Consider the following 17,476-nt stretch of genomic DNA (forward strand, 5'->3'; position numbering starts at 1 on the left):
CCCCCCTTGCATGCTCACTTCCAACATTGACCAGTTTTTCAATTAGACAGTTTGTTTTGTAGGAGATGCAAAGTTTTAAAGTCAGATACTTAATACCCGAGAAACCTTGAGCAAGTCAATGTCTCTGAATTTCAGTCTCTTATTTGCAAAAGAATAACAATTCTTACTTCAGTGTCCCCACTATAGCCTTATGGGGTTGTAGTAAAGTTTAAAAGAAGCAATTTATGTAAGATGCCTGGCACACAGCAGATATTCAGTATATGTTAAGGCTGCCTTTTCTCACTTCTTTCTGTGCCAAATGTTAAAAAAAAAAAATCAACAAACTGTCACTAGTAATTAAATTGTTCTGCATAGCCATTGGAAAAGGGTTCCAATCATTCTGATATTTAACATTTGATTAAAGATTTTCTGTTTACAAAGGGCTTTTATGAGCTTTAACATTTGATCCTTAGAAAAAGTTGCATGAAGGAATCAAAGCAAGAATTATTACCATTTCAATTTTAGAGGAAAAAAAATAAAAACTACTGTAAGTCCTCTATAGAACAAGTTACTCAATCAAACTTACTGAACTGGAAAGGCACAAAGCTCAGGTTTAAACCCAGAGAATCAGGATCTTTCTGGGAAAGTACAATGACTCCCTGAACTGGGCTCTGGATAGGGTGACTCTTCTGAAAAACACAATGCGAACATTTAGTACACATTCTGTGAGCAATCATGACAAAGAGTTCTGCTGCTTTTTTCTCCAGTCTTCCTTAGGTTATACTCCCTTCTAGGAGTATTCTCAGTATAAAGGAAAAAAATTATCCTTTTCCCAGTTCCAGCAGTATAAGAACATGGTGACATTTATCCAGTTTTCTTCCAAGAGACGCATAGTGAAAAAGCTGGGAAGGACTGTGTGCATTGCATATCTTGATTCAAATTATTTTTCATGTTATGCCTCAGTTTTTAGCAGTAAAATAGAGTCAATTTAATTGTGGTTTTATGAGAAATAATTCATGTAAATGTTAGTGATATGATTTGTTAAGTTTGCAAATGTATTAACCTCAAAATAATAAAGCTAGAAAGGACTTTCTAAAAATTAAATTGACAAACCAAAAAACTAGAAAGTTAAATTTCAAAAGTATACTATGTACAATGAGATCAAAAGACATAAAATACTTAGGGATAAATTTGACAAAATCTGTGCAAGAGCATCATACAGAAAAAGATTAGACATTGCTAGAGAAATGTTTAAAGATTTGAATAATGGAAATATATGTGATGTTCATGAATTAGAATGCTCAGTATTGTTCTCTATTCTTACCAAAGTAATCTATAGATTTTATGTAATCCCAATCAAAATCCCAGCAGATCTATTTTTTTAAAAGAGTTTGATAAACTGTTTCAACAATGTGTTTGAAAATGCAAAGCATCTAAGGGAAAAAAATAATTTTGAAAAAGACAAACAAAACTGAAGAACTTACACTATTTGATTTTAAGACTTACTGTGAAGCAATCAAGGGGGTGGAATAGAATAGAGAGATCGAAAATAGACCCAAATATGTATGATGATTTTGTGTCAGGCAAAGATTTCTTTACTAAGTCAGAAATAACACTAAAAATAAAATAAGATTTATTACATTGGACGTTATCAAAATTAAATCCTTCATTTTCTTCAAGAGAAAAATCAAGGACACAAAAAGGGAGACTGGGAGAAAATATTTGCAACACATATAACTGATAAAGGAGTACATCCAGTATATGTAAAGCACTTTTCCAACCCAGTAAGAAGACAAATAATATAATTTATTTAAAAGGGTAGAAGGTTTCAGTAGACTCTTCACAAAGATATATGAGTATACAATAAGTATATGAAAAGATATTCAACATTAGTCACTTAGGAAATGTAAATTGAATTAAAACCACAATGTGATATTACTTTATGCCCACTAAAATGGCTAAAATTAAAATGACTGGCAATATCAAATATTGTCAAAGATGGGGAGCAACTGGAATGCTCATACATTGCCGGTGAGAGTGTAAAATGATACAAGCACTTTGAAAAGCAGTTTGGAAGTTTCTTGTAGAGTTAAAAATATACTTACCATATGACCCAGCAATTCCAATTTTAAGTATTTACTAAAGAGAAATGAAGATGTATGGCACACAAAAGACTTATACACAAATGTTCACTGTTCAAAGCAGTTTTATTCATAATAGTCCAAACTTGGAATCAACCCAGTATCCATCAACAAGTGAATAGATAAACAAATTGTGGTATAGTCATACAACTGAATATCCTACTCACTAGTAAAAAAGAATGAATTACTAATATATACCACAGCAAGGATAAATCACACAGATATGTTGAATGAAGGGAGATGATACCAAGAACTGGTATGATTCCATTATATGAGATTTCAGAACAGACAAAATTAATCTATAATAATAGAAGTCAGATTAGTGGTTTCCTAAAGTGGAGGAGGAGGAACTGACCATAAGTGGCACAAAAGAACTTTCTGGAGAGGTGGAAGTATCCTGATATATTTTGATCAGGGTATCATTCTACACCGTCATCAACCTGTATATTTGAAATGTGTGAACTTCATTGCATGTAAATTATACTTCAAAAAATTTGATATTTTAAAAGATGAACTTGGTCAAATTTCTTTAAATATTCTTTTTCTCTCACTTCATAAAAATTTGTAAAGATACTCCTCTTCTAGGTTAGACATTAGTCTATACTGCGGGCTACCCACTCTATACTGAGTCTATACTAAAGTTAGAGATTATTCTGAGAGGATTTTACTGAGCTTCCCTCTCAGATATGCCAAATACTTATTCTCTTAACAGTTCCAATATTCTTTAAATGGTGAGTGGTAAAAGAGCATCATATTCTAAAACTAACCAACAAAATTAGACAATAACTAGACCTACAAACTAGACAAGTTCCACAAGCTTTTTCAAAACATTTTATTATGGAAAATTATAAACATACATAAAAGAAAGTACAGCATAAGAAATCTTTGTGTGCCCATCACCTAGCTTCAAAAATCATCATTATATGGCCAATCTTGTTTGTCTATAACCCTAAGGCTCCCCTTCCCCAGCTTCTCAATGAATATTTTAAAGCAAATCCTAGGTGTCTTATCATTTCATCTGTAAATACAAGAAGCTCTAAAATTGTGATTTGTTTGCTCATGCTGTATTCTCTGCCTGAAATGCTTACCCCTTTGCCCTGAATATAGTTGAATCTTTCTCATCTGTCAGATGAGACCTTTTCAGAAAGACCTTCCTTGATCTCCCTATCAAAATAACTCACCTCTACCTTGGCCCCACTATTTTTTGTCTTAGTAATTTTTTACAATTTGTAATTATTAGTTACTGATTTTTGTCTGTCTTCTCAACTATACTCAAAGTGCCACTGGACCAGCACTAGCACAGTGCCTGAAAGGTGATTAGTAAATGGTAAGTCATCATTATTAACGAATTGTCCTGACCAGATAATCGGTTACAACTTTTCAGAGGTCAATAATTAACATTTCATCTATATGTGGTGATGCTCTGGATCACCCCCAAAGGTAAGTTGGCATTGCTTTTTCATAATTTCCAAATCCTAAGATATAAGGAGGTGTCAAATAGAGCCAACGGGTATGTTTCTTCTTTTGTATATTTTTATAAGAACCATGGAATATTATAAATGGAAGCAGCTTGAGAAATAATCTACATTCATGGATTTGCTGGCTTTTAGAATGAAAAGAATCCTTAGATAACATTTTGTTGAAGATGGTTCAAGCTCTTTCTGTTAACAGATAACAAAATGTCATAACTTACACCTAAAGTTGCAGAATTTGTGATTCACAAATAGCCAATAATCTGAGATCTTTGTCTAGAAATATAATCCACTAACGAGTGAGAATTTAATTTTCTGAAACATTAGAAAAATCACTCAATTTTATTTTATCTACACTTAATATACTCAGTTAAGCTATTTATTCAATAAATATTTATTTTACATCCATCATGTAATAAAAACTCCTCTAGGTGGTTGGGGATATATCAGTGGAAGATATAATAACACTGGAATGGGAGCAGAGATACGGTAAGAGACACCCTTGAATCCAGAAGTGTCCAACATGCGTAATATAGCTTAGAGTTTCAGGTAATCATTCAAGTTAGTCATTCAGCCAAGTCTGATCCATACAGAAGAGTGTCTTCCATCCCATTTTCTCCAGGAAATTATGTCAGATATTCTGTCCATTTCCATCATCATTCATTCACTCTTGCCAGGGCACTAATCCCAAGATATGGTTTAAGGAATATGGGTTGCCCACAATGACAGTTTCTTCTGCATTGGGCGTGGAGTCAGGGGCAACATCAGAGGTGGAGGGACAGCAGCAAGGGAGGTGGGGCTGGCCAGCAAGAGGGATTACACATTTCCCCCAAGTAGAAGAGATGCAACAACCCCCCCCCCTCATAATCTCAGTCAGGCTGATGTCACTATTCTGGTCTCTGTCTCTCCAATGCTCTCTTCTTCCACCACCACCACCACATGCAAGGGAGCTTTTCTAGTTTCCTGGCAAAATTCTTCTCATTCTCTGAATATTGGCTTTCCTGGGAATTCTAGTTAGACTTCCTGCTTTACCTGGACACTACCAGCCCATGAGGTATCCACTTGGATGACAATATAACAGCAGCAAAGCTAGTTTAACAAGTGTGGATTTTTGAAACAATCAGGTACTAAAACTACAGTGTTTTCCCCTCCTAGAATAGAAAATAACATGTATTGCATTTTTAGAATTATAAAATAATGCAAATTTCCTATTTTAACATTTCAGTTCTCAGTTGCCAAGTAACAAAACCACAAGTTCTCCTATTTTCCATGAGTTTTCAAAGTTTATGTTTTTGGTGTACTTCAGGGCAAAGAGGAACTTGTTAAATATATTGCATGTTCTGCCTACAAGAAATTTGGGGATTTCTCGAAACAATCTTGGGGGTTGAAGGGGTGATCGAAAAGTCACTGCTGGCTTTTCCTTTCTGAGCTGCTGGTTCTATTACTACTAAGAGACAAAGACTAACTGTTCTCCTCAGGATGAATATTGCTTTGAAAAGCCAGAGGCACTCCTGAAAAGATGGAGCAATAACCCTGGTGAGTTCAGAAAAGGCCCTGTTGGTGATCAAGACTAGGATTCTATCTTCTTGTAGATAGTTTTCTAACAATCTGAAACCTGCAGAGTTCTAGTCAGTACACAGAGCTAGATGTCTAGCCCTGGTTCTTGTCTTGCTAGTCCACATTGATGGTGAAAATTAGTACCTCCTGCCTCTAAATCCTTGTAGATCTTCTTTTCTACATAAGCTCTTAGTATTCATTATGTGTTGCCCCTGTTATTGGTTCTATTGTGCTTGTGATACATCCCTAGATCACAAGCTTCCGGGGAGCAACTATAGCTTATACTTCTTGTATATCTCCCACTGCTCTAGGGACAATGTTCTATATCTAAGTTCTAAGTAAGTGTATGCTAAATGACTCAACATTCATATCTGACTGAACTAAGGGAACATAAGTAATATCTGCTGATAATATTTCCCACATTCTCTGTTTCCTTCCATAAATACCAAACACACACACACACACACACACACACACAGACATACACACACCCCTATAGACACTAAAAGCAAAGTCTATCCTTCACTTCCATTACTCCAACCCCTAACGTCCCTTGGCCTGTCTTGATTTCTTATGGTAAAATACATTAATAAGTGGGCCTGTGCTTAGTTTTATCTTGATTTTCTTGGATTCCGTGATTCAGCAGAATGGGTACTCCCTGGCTTTCTCCCTATTTCTCCTCATTCTGAGTCTCCTTTGTGGGTTTCTGCCTATGGCCCACCCCTTGGTTATTGGTGTTCCTCAACAGTGTACCCCGTGCTTCTCTCTCAGCAATCACTCCAGGTAATATCTTTTATTATTATCTACAGGCTGTGACTACCAATTTCTATTCGCAGATGAGCTCTCTCCTCTGAATGTCAGAACCCTGTAACTAACTGCCTACTGGACATCTCCATGTGGATGTCCCCCTAAATGACCCAAACCAGAATTACCACCTTCCCTCTTCAAACCTGATCTTACTCCTATCTCTGAAAATGGTACCACAATCAACCCAATTACCTAAACCAGACTCTTTCCTCTTGGCCTGGCTAACCACCAATCATCAATGGCTGTTAGCTCTGCCCCCATCACATACCTCTTTATCTCAGTGGTCGCTAGGCTAGTTCAGGTGCCAGCATCCCTCACAATATTACAGAAGTCCTGTCTCTCTCACTAAGTATGGTGTTAAGCCCTCCAGGCTATTTATGCTGAAACCAGAGGAATCTTTCTTTCCTTTTTTTGTTTTTTTCTCTTTTATGTAGGCTTCATGCCCAGCATGGAGCCCAGTGGGGGTTTGAACTCTCAACCCTGAGATCAAGACCTGAGCTGAGATCAAAAGTCAGATCTTTAACCCACTGAACCACCCAGGTGCCCCTCTTCTAAAGTATAAATTTGATCATGTCACTCTGTGCCTAAAAATCTTTCATTACATCCCATTGTTCATGATAAAGCAAAATTCCTTAACTTGGCTCACAAGCTCGTGCATGACCTCAGCCCTGCCACCCCAGCCCCAATGCTAACCTTCTTTCTAGCCCCTCTAAATGTCTTTACTACCTAAATGTCTTTACTACCTCAAATGTGCCATACTGTCTCTCATTTTTTGAGTATTTCCTCAACGTCTCACGCTGCTCCCCTAACCCAGTCCCCAGTTTTGCCATAACCCCTGCTTATCCTTCAATTTAGCTCTACCTCTTCCAAGAAGCCTTTCCCAGCTCCTCAAGTACAGATGAAGGTCCACTCCTTGGCATTCCCAGAGCGTATATACTCTCTCTGTGATTGCATTTATCATGCTGTGTTATCCTTGGCTTTTTTTCTGAATCTCTTACTAGCCTCCCCCATAAGAACAAAGATTCTATCTATTTTGTTTGAAGCTTAATCTCCAACATCTGGCCCGATGCTTGGCACATAGTTAGCCTCAGAAAATATTTGCTAATGCCTGCCTTGAAAAATAAATTACATGAAATCACTTTTCCTACGTGAGTGAGATATACTGGGAAGAAAAATATTTCTTACCTTGTATTTAAAACTAGAAATAGGTTTTCCCTTTCCTAACCTTACTGGCTGCTTTAATGATCAGGAAAAGGCAACTTCCATGTGAAGTGAGGTGAGGCAGAAACTGTAGATAGAAGTTTGATAGGAACGGTGCCAGTGGCCAGTGAGAGCAGATTCCCTTTCATCATGAGATCCACACAGAATGGGGGGTCTAGAAACCTCTAAATTAATTCCCCCGGGGATTGTTGTGGGGTTGGTTGGTTGGTTGGTTTTTTAACTTATTGATTTACTGACTGATCTGAGATAGAACCAATAATAAGTACATTTCAAACTCCTGGTGCATTCTGGAAGATAGAACTATCAGTTTTTCTATGCACATTAAATACATACTAATAATGTCATTCAGACCTCATACTTGGCAGAGTATTTACGTTAAAAGGAGCCTAATTCTTATTTGACTACTCAGACCACCTGGCACTCCCAGTAAATTCAAAGGGACTCCAGGTTTGATTCCTTTCCAATTAGACCCTGAGCAAGACAAGAAGTAGTATATTCAATGATTCAGTGATTAATCATGTCAAAGTTAAAGACCAAGGTGCAAAGAAATCCACTGTCTTGCCCTGAGTGGATTAAGGAGAATGTTTTTAAGGAGGTGATTAAAACTAAAGGTCTTAGCTGGCAAAGCCTATAGGATCTGTTGACTCTTTCTGAGAAAATAAACTGCCTAAATTAAATAGTAACTCCACCAAGAGGCATTTGAAAGCCACTTAGAGCAGAATGCTCTTGTCAGGAATGTGAGGCTTAATTTTCTTCCTGGGTGCTGGGGATACTAGTTAGCGTGTAACAAGGAGAAACAAAATAAACAAACACAATTATTTTGTCATATCCAACGTTGGATTCCTGGGTCCAACATATCTTAAATTACAGCTAATGGGCCCTAGAAGAATTCAGGGAAAGTAAGCAAGCCTTTTAAACACTGAGCTTACAAACCTAACCCTGAAACGTAGACTTCTGAACTCAGAGGGAGCCCCGTTAGAGCTCTCTAGGGCTGGAGCGTTCTGGTTCCCCCAACGTTTAGATGCACATGTGGCAGACAGAGTCAAACAAACACAGAACTCAAGTCAGGAGACCTGACTTTAAATCCAAACTTTTATATACACCAGCAGTGTAAATTCGGATAAGTAAATGCCTTTCCGGAGCTTTGGAAACCTCAAGGTACAACTTGTAGATTAAAAAACCGGGTTGGTTGGTCTCTTCTCTTCTCTTCTAGAAACAATCTGCTATGGAAGTAGCAAGTCTCAGCTGGCCTCCTTGGCAAAGGGTTAAAATTCACTTCACATCTTTCTGTGTTGCTTTTAGCAGCAAACTGTAAAGCTCTTTCACTTATGCCCAATTACACTGCAAAATGTCAAGCTTGTGAATTTAAAAACTTACTGTCAACACTTTGCTGCAAGTAGATATTAATTGATATTAAATCACTATGGAATGCCTATAGAAATGCACTGCATGCCAAAGACTTTCTGACAGAGGAAAGGTAAGCACAAGGAAATAATTAGATATGACTTTCCATTTCATTACAAATGCTGCTAAATATTTAATTCAGTAGCACTTGGGTTCTCACTGTCTTTATTATTAGCTTACTTGTATTCATTTTGTCTAGTTCTCTGTAGGTTTTTTTTTTTAAGCCCCTTAAAATAAAAGAATATAATATTCAAAATCAATTGGCTTCGTTAATCATAGTGCTTTCTCAGCATTAACTATTAAACTGAAATCTGGGTCTGCGATAATGCTGAGACAATTCAAGACTTACAAACATTTTTATGAAATAAGATGGGTACCTTGGACTTGAGCATGGAGTTATCATTATAATTGGAAGGATATAGGTAAATTCAAAAATTATTTAAAATTATTCTCTACCTTACAAAATTCGGGTCATGGAACAGATGTAAACGCTGCTTGCCTGTACTGCCGACTTTCTTCTCTTCAGACAGGGAAATATTATACTTTTCGTGTCCTTGAGATTAGATGTAGTCACGTGACTTGCTTTAGCCAATGAGAAAAGAGTGTCACTCCCAGAGAGAAGCATGTAATGGCTGGTAACCATTACAAGCCCTGCCTTGGTTACTATAGAAGCACATATAGATATGAAGACATGACACTGAGTCATCATGTGAAAGGTTACCCTAGGGAGTAACCCAGCCATGCAGGAGACTTAAAATGAATAAGAAAGGAACTTCTCTTGCTTTAAGATTTAGGGCTATTTGTTACCACAACATCGCCTAGACTTTCTAACCAATACAGAGACCACCAAGTCCTACCATATACCAAGCTCCCTGGGTTCCCTAAGCATGTCCTCACAAACTGTCCATTCTCTCCTCTAATTTGCTACTAAACTTAGAATCATACTTTTTTTTTTTTTTAGGAAAACTATTAAGAATATATTGGGTGCTAGCACCTGGAAAAGCAAATGATTGGATTGACTATATATACATATAACCTGGACAGAAAAATTCACACATTCATATACTGGACTAAATGTCTCCTGAAATTTTCTCTTACTGAATCTAAAGGGTGTTTCCTTTTGTTTCCTATTGCTGCTATTACAAAGGAAGTGACTGAAAATAATGCAAATGTATTCTTTTACAGTTCTGGAGAGCGCGAATCTAAATCAAAGTGTTAGCAGGGCTGTGTTCCTTCTGGGGACTTCAGGGGGAGGTCTGTTCCCTTGGCTTTTTTCACTTCTAGTGCTGCTTGTTACCCCATTTTCAAAAAGCATCAGTTCAACCTCATTTGCATCATCACATTTCCTACCCATTCACTCTGATCTCTTGCCTCCCTCTGATAAGGACCCTGTATTTACACTGGGTTTACAAGGATAATCCAGAAAAATCGCCCCCATCTCAAGATCCTTAACTTAAACACATCTGCAAAGACCCTTTTGCCACACCAGGTAACATTCACAGTGGGTGTTTTTAAATCATCTGGCCCGGGCGCCTGGGTGGCTCAGTTGGTTAAGCGACTGCCTTCGGCTCAGGTCATGATCCTGGAGTCCCAGGATCGAGTCCCACATCGGGCTCCCTGCTCGGCGGGGAGTCTGCTTCTCCCTCTGACCCTCTTCCCTCTCGTGCTCTCTCTCATTCTCTCTCTCTAATAAATAAATAAAATCTTTAAAAAAAATAAATAAATAAATCATCTGGCCCATCTTGCTTCATCATCACTCTGCACCCCTTCTCTCCCTTGCCTAGCACAATGTCTTAAATAGAAATCCTTGCTGAAGAAATGAATGTTTAGCTCAAATGTACACTGTGTCATATCTCCTTTATCAAGAGCCCAAACAATATGGTTAATAAAGATACACACACAGAGAGAGAAAAGTAATGCCTCTCACAAAAGCAAGAATAGGAGAACTTAAAGTAGCTCGATTTAGGCTAATCAAAATTAATGGGAAAGGAAGTAAAATATTTTATCACACTGGCACTTAGTATTAAGTCTTTAGCAATATGAAAAAATGCATCAAGTCTATGACAATTCATATAAATACACATATTATACATACATATGTCAGCATTTGATACATCTGCATGGATTCAAATCACTATTACTAATCAGAATATGAGCTATTATGTCTTCTTGCTGAAAGTTGCTTATCAGTTGTCTTTCATTCTTCTCATATGAGACAATTTGCTGAAAGGAAGAGTCCATTATTTCACTCTTCTCAGTTTGGGGTCTGCGCAGGACAACTCCCTCTACTTCTATTCTCTTGGTGCCTTCATATTCCCTAATTCACATGGGCCCTGAGATTTAAAAAAAAAAAAAACGAAAAACAGTAAAGATTCCCCTTGAAATGTGTGATCTCCCTGGGCACCTGAGTGCCTCAGCCAGTTAAGTGTTGGACTCTTGATTTCTGCTCAAGTCATGATCTCAGGGTTGTGGATGGAGCCCTGCATCGGGCTCCGTACTGGGAGTGGAGCCTGCTTGGGATTCTCTCTCTCCTTCTGGTCCCCCCACAATGTGCACTCTCTTTCTCAAAAAAAAAAAAAAAAAAAAGTGTGATCTCCCAATTCTACTAAACCCTGTGACTCCATGATAATTTTTGCCAGCACTTTCCTCTGCTGACCCAGCACTTACAGGTTGAGGAAATTCACTTTTATGGGCTGTCAAATTTGCTGGTGCTCTAACAGCTGAACCTACAGTTCATAACATTCTTTCTGAAGAACAACATTGACAATTCTGGGATCTCCCACTGGTGAATATAATCTAATTGGAACAATTATCGATGGTTTCTTAGATTGCAAATAAATCTCAACCACAATAACAACAACAAACAAAAGTTTGACTGCAAGTTGTGAAGTGAAAGCTAAAACTGTGAAAGACCCAAGTGTTGTTTTAAAAGGCTATTAGAGAGAACACATAGTAAGTACTTTTTGGCCACTGATAAGTGGTACCCAAAGGTCAGCAGACACATAGTGGCCTGAGAATGCCTCAGAGGTGGTGGCCCCCATGGCTGTGGCTGGGAACTAGGGTCAGATGAGCCACAACAGTAAATCCAACAACATTCCTTGGCATCCCAGACCAATACCCTGCTCGTGTAGGCTTTTCTCCCTTGAATTTCAGATCTCCTCTCCATGCTAAGTGTTCTGCTCACTTTATTCCTAGCTTAGTTTCAGTTTCATCATCCATAAAATAATGTTAGAAGAATGAATGAGGATAACTTATATAAAACACCTAACTAACATATCACAGCACAACAGGTCCCCCAAAAGTACTATTTGACTGATTGCTTGGTTGATTCATTGATTGAATCATTCATTCGATGTATTCAATATGTACAAGTCTCTCTACTAGGTGTGGGAGATAATCCTGTCCAAAAAGTCATGGTTTTTTAAGGAGAGTTTTTTCACCTGGGGTCTATGGAACCCTAAGGTAAAGATATGTAATTTCAGAAGTTCTGTGATCTTCTGAAATTATAAGCAGAATTATATTGTGTTCATAAGTGCTTATGAAAATTTTTCTAGAAATAGGTTTCATCAAAAACTTGAAGGAATCTATGTAGTGGTCATCTTTGTCACCATGTGGAGAAGCCTACCTAAGATGAAAGCCAACAAGGAAGAAAACTATAGAAATCTGGAAAAAGACAAAATTGCAATAACTCTTGTTAAAAGACATTCTTTCATTGGATTTTTTAGTTACATAAGGAATAAATTTTAGTTTTTGTGCAAACCTGTTACAATTGTCTTTCTCTCCTTTTAGTCAGCTTGGCTTTCTTATTTTTGAAGTCCATTACTTTACCCATCTCCAAGTCCAAATTCAATCCCATCAGCCCATGGTTTACAATGCCTTCTTGTTTTATCACTTCCACATTCACTTCTTCCCTTGTTCCAGAACATGACAGCAGAGATTATTTTCCCATTCTGATAGGCCCTGAGCCATTTGCAGAATCACAAAACCAACACTTAAGTTCCCTTCATTGTTTTCACTCCCATCTTCAGCAGGCCAGAGTGATGGTATAAACTCTGTCCCAATCAACGTAGTTCTACTCAATACCCACTGGGCATTCAATACATATTTGTGAAATAAATGAAATAAAGATTTCCCTGTTTCTCTGGAATCTTTCTCTTTCATTCTTAAAAGGAAGAGAAGTACCAAAAATGGAGTTTGATCCCAGGGCCTCACAGGGGACCAATCCCCAGGACAAGAGAATATTATCTTCATCCTAACTTGGTGCATGACAGGTCTGAGAGGAGAGTACACATAAAGTTAGAGAAGTGGGCAGGCCCGTTGCAATAAATTTGAGGCAACATCTAGTTTCACTTTTATGGCACAAATTTTTAAAGCCTAACCTAAGCAATCATAACACATAAATAGTAAGTGAATAAAAAATGAAAGTTAATATTTGAAAATGAAACCAGTCATTAGATGAAAAGGGTGGGATGGGAGCTATATTTTCTCTTTTCAAAAAATTCTTGTACAATGTATAATGTTATTTAAAGTATTTTCAAAACATTGGCATAAATGGCTATTTTTTTAAAGTATTGCAGATAATTCACTTGTGTTGCAACATATCCTCAAGTGGGAAAATTCCCTGATGACAAACTATCTAGAAAGTAGGGCACTGAGGAGACAAATACCCACACACACATACATTTGGGGTAAAATAACAAATTCATTTGATTAAATGGACTCTGTTTTATCATCATATGTATATGATGTATATCAAAATAGAGAAAAATGTCACAAGAATGCCTGGAGAGGTTTTTTTTCATTGTCAGACCTGAATGAACATAAGACGTGTGTTTTCGAAGCTATGTTTAAAGAAGAAGAAGAGGGCCTATGCCTCTACGTGGCAATCCCCCGTCGGGGTGGGGGGTGGGGAGCCAGCCCAAACTACTGGGCAGAGAAGAGAAGGAAGAGGCTTCTTAGGAAATCCCTGTGAGCTATAAAGGAAGTGACAACACAGAAAATTCAGAGACCCAATAACCCCCTAAGAGCCACAGAAGCCTCTAAATTTCCATTGGAGGTTTTGAGAGGTGGCCCTGGTGAGAGGGGAAAATGACACAAGAGAGAAGAGAAGAAACAGCAAAGGCCTTTTGGGGGACGCCTAAGGAATGTGGAGACACAGTGACAGGATCCGGGGCAATGGAGACACCGGGAGCAAAGATGGTCGACCCTCGCTTCCCCGCTGTACTCAAACAGCCCGCAGGACACTGGGGCAGACACTGGGCTGAGGGGTTGCCTGCACAGTGGGAAAGAGAAGTGTAAAACTCAAGAAGTGGGGGAAATGCCTCTTTCAGAGGGGACTTTCCCTTGCCAGTGAGGTTTCAGATCATGTTCTGCAACAACCTCGTGGCTTGTGACAGGGCTTCAGGGAAATGAGACAACCCAAATGCAAATCACAAAGGAAAAGAAATTCATCAGTGGCTTGAGCAAACAAACTGAGCCATGCTGAGTCTGAAAAGGCAGAACTCTCAGGTAGGGTGAACCGTAGCAAGTGCTGCTTTGAAAGGGGAACAGCAGAGAGGAAGGGCACATGTCGCTCGGGAGTAAATCATCATCAGAGCCTCCGTTTCTGGACGGCCTACTACGTGCCTTGAGCTCTGCATGCCTTACCTCTTCTCCATCCAGCAGATGATGTGAAAGAGACATTATTAACCCTATTCTCACCTGCACAGAGGAGGAAACACACTCAGAGAAATGCAGTAGGAAATCAGCCAACATCACCCAGTTCCAGGGCCAAGATTCAAACCTAGGCCCATCTGATACCAGGGATTGTGCTTCTCCCCTTGACCTTTCTGCCACTGTGCAAATCACAATCTTCTTCATGCCCAGATTTTCCTTTGTGACATGGTACAAGTAAGCTTAATATTAGGTAAGATAGCAGCTTAAAATTAGCCGATTTCATCCCTGAGATGTCAGTCACTAACCAGTTTTGTGGAAATGGTAACTCATGCGACTTCTCTGAGTCTCCAGCGTTCTCATTTATAAAATGGGTCTGTGCTGGGGGCTCTTCACTTCTCAACCTCTGTGAGGCATTCCTAGTCTTCCCCTGCCAAAGGAAGGAAATTTCAAAGTCGTGTTTCTTTTTTAACAGAATATATAATGGGATTATCAAATTCCAGTTCTCTGTGGATACCATGCGTGGAAGGATCCCATGCTTAGAAAGTAAAACTACTCTTAAGATGGTGTTTTAGATGGCCTTGCGAATGGAGCCAGAGCATTCCCAGACAACCCTCTGGTAGCAGAAAGGCTGGATGGAAAAAAAGCCACTCCACATTCTTTGCCCCTTCCCAGCATAAATCATCACTTACTGTGGGAAAACGATTACTTGCCAGGAGGTAGGGCCTATGACTCATTATACAGTTGTCCTCGGCCCCTGATCGAGCAAGAACTAAAGGTGGAAAGACTTGAGAAGCCAGGGTGAGGACTCTGAATTGCCAACAGTTTCACCTATGACACCATAGGAGAGGAAAACTGAAAGCTAGGTGAGCAGCAGGGCAAAGTGGAGTCACCACACTGCTATGCTGTGGGGCCGAGTCCAGAGCAGAACGACATGGGCCCTGACTTACTGAGTCATTCTTTGGGTCTGAGTCTTTACAGCCCCAAAGAGGCAATGATCAGCAAAATGCAAATAATGCCACCCCCCGGCTTGTCCTGACAGGCAACCAGCTGGCTAATTAAACTTGTGTAAGAGATATCCTCCTCATCAGAAAACACCAGCAAACTTCACAAAGAAGGGGTTAAATAGCTCAACATCAGCGTTCATATTCTAGAATAGAAATACATGAGAGACAGACACCGCAAACACCTTCCCTTGTGGTTTCAGCAAATATCCTGTTATCCTTTCTCCTTTGTTGCTATAAGCTATGGCAGATCTACTGTAAATACACTTTCTACTATATTTTTCTACATGGTCTTTCATGTCCTTAAAAATGATGTCCTTTGAACAAAGAGCTATTTTGTGATCAAAAGCATAGAAAGTTAAAATTACATACCGCATATATAAAATCCTAGGAACTTACGAAGAGCAATAGGAAAATTGATCTGTTATCTACGCTGAGTATTGTTCTCTACTTTCTTTAATGTCTTAAAGGTAGCAAAAGTAGTTCCTTGTGGCGATGATGTAGAAGGGAAGATTTTTTTTAAATTCTCCTAGTCTGAGGAGGGGCTGTTAGATAGGGTCTAGGGGTGGTGGCTTGTGATTAAGGAGCTAGAGGGAAGATACTTGGAATAATGAAACCAGTGTTAACCAGTCTTTAACTGATGTTAGGAAACAATAGGTCTTTGGATGTGAAGAATTGAGAGAATGGAAGCCTCTTCCTCATGCTAGTAGGAGAAGTATAGATTATTTCTTCAAGTATATTCCACAGAACTCCAGGCCTTTAAGCCATTCTGCATAAGGAAGGTTTTATACTCCAAAGGAAGCAGTTTGGAGAACTCTGCAGAGTGATGTCTTCCACACCACACCCACCTTGTGGGAGAAACCTGGCCCCATTGTCAGACCTAGCATTTCCCGAAATTACTGAAGACCTCAGAACCATGCCCCTCCCCTTTTTAGGTTTCATGTGATACCTATTAATCCAGTACAACTAGTGCTTCATGACTAGTGTCATGATGAGAAAGAAAAATATAAGGGGAAGAATTTACATGGAAAGGGATCCACAGAAGGTTCCTGATCAGTGATGCCCAAAAAGGTAAAATCCCAATGTGAAGAGAGGTAGCCAAGAGACACCATGCAGGTGATGGATTAAACCAACCAGGGGAGGGGATTAAAACGAGAAAAGAGAATTAGCACTTATAATACTTAAATTATATGGCACACAATGTACCCAGCTTTGTGGGAAGGAATTATAACTCCACTTACCATTAGGAAAAATAAGCAACTCATCCAAGACCCTATACCAAGTAAGTTAAAGCACTGAGGCTTAAGCAGGTACTTACAGCCAGACAGCCACGCAGAGCAAGGTGCAGGGGTTGCCGGCCACCTAGCCTGGGATGGGAATGGTACATGTGGACTTGTGACAGAGCAGTGACACAGTCCTCCTGGGATGTGAAAACAGATATGCAAGTTTTCAAAGCCGGAGTGTGCTTTCCTCTCTCTGCAAGCAGAAGCAGGCTGATGAAGCAAGAGGAAAAAAACAAAAACAAAAAAACCCCTTCTATTTTTTTCCTCCCCTCCATCTTGAGTCCCTTAGTTATCAAACTTCCAGAGAAACAGAGAGGCAGGAATTGTGCCTTTAACCCTTTCTCTTGCCAATTCAAAGCAGGCAAACTTTTCTCTCACAGGGGGTCCTCTCTTCTGATGTCCAGAGGAAAACAGACCCCAGTTTTTCTCCCCCAGAGGGGACAGACCACAGGAAATCTACATGAGCGCCTGTACTCGTCCTTCTGATTTCCATTCCTCTGGCTTTCTCAAATCCTTACTTTGTGAGCATTTGTGGCTGTATCTAGGATGTTGGACCACCGTGACAGGGAAGGATTATGCAAAAAGGCAGGTGCTCTGTCCTAAAAATAAACATTCTCTTTCAAGGGCTGCCATCAACTTTATCTAAACTAATACTAGACTCTCAAGGTGGTTGGAGTTCAGGGGAAAATTTTAGTTTTCTTGGGTATATTGTTTACATGAGAGATAGTGTCTTATAGAGCCCATCTTCACACAATGCATGGATTGGAGGGACTGGGTATTACAGGCAAGATGCTACCTAATCAGTAAGTTTCACCTTATTTAATCTCCCCTACTTATCATTAAAAAAATATTACCCCAATATATCTGTTTTTACCTACAGATTGCATAACTGTGTTGCCAACTAATATATTATGAATAATATAAAGCATTCACAAAAAATGAATTTTTAAAAATAT

The 17,476-nt window shown here is 39.0% G+C and overlaps 1 long non-coding RNA gene across 1 annotated transcript; it reads right to left on the minus strand.

Moving 5' to 3' along the window:
• Positions 1 to 2,167: 2,167 nt before the first annotated feature.
• On the minus strand, positions 2,168 to 16,700 carry LOC112817354 (uncharacterized). The gene is made up of 2 exons (XR_003206380.2): positions 16,556 to 16,700; positions 2,168 to 10,914 (listed from the first exon to the last, which is right to left on the minus strand). It is a non-coding gene; the product is annotated as an uncharacterized lncRNA (long non-coding RNA).
• Between the last annotated feature and the right edge of the window lie 776 nt (positions 16,701 to 17,476).

Source organism: Callorhinus ursinus, unplaced genomic scaffold, assembly GCF_003265705.2.
Source record: "Callorhinus ursinus isolate GAN/ISIS: 27379988/994484 unplaced genomic scaffold, GSC_fseal_2.0 scaffold6, whole genome shotgun sequence".
Classification (NCBI taxonomy): domain Eukaryota; kingdom Metazoa; phylum Chordata; class Mammalia; order Carnivora; family Otariidae; genus Callorhinus; species Callorhinus ursinus.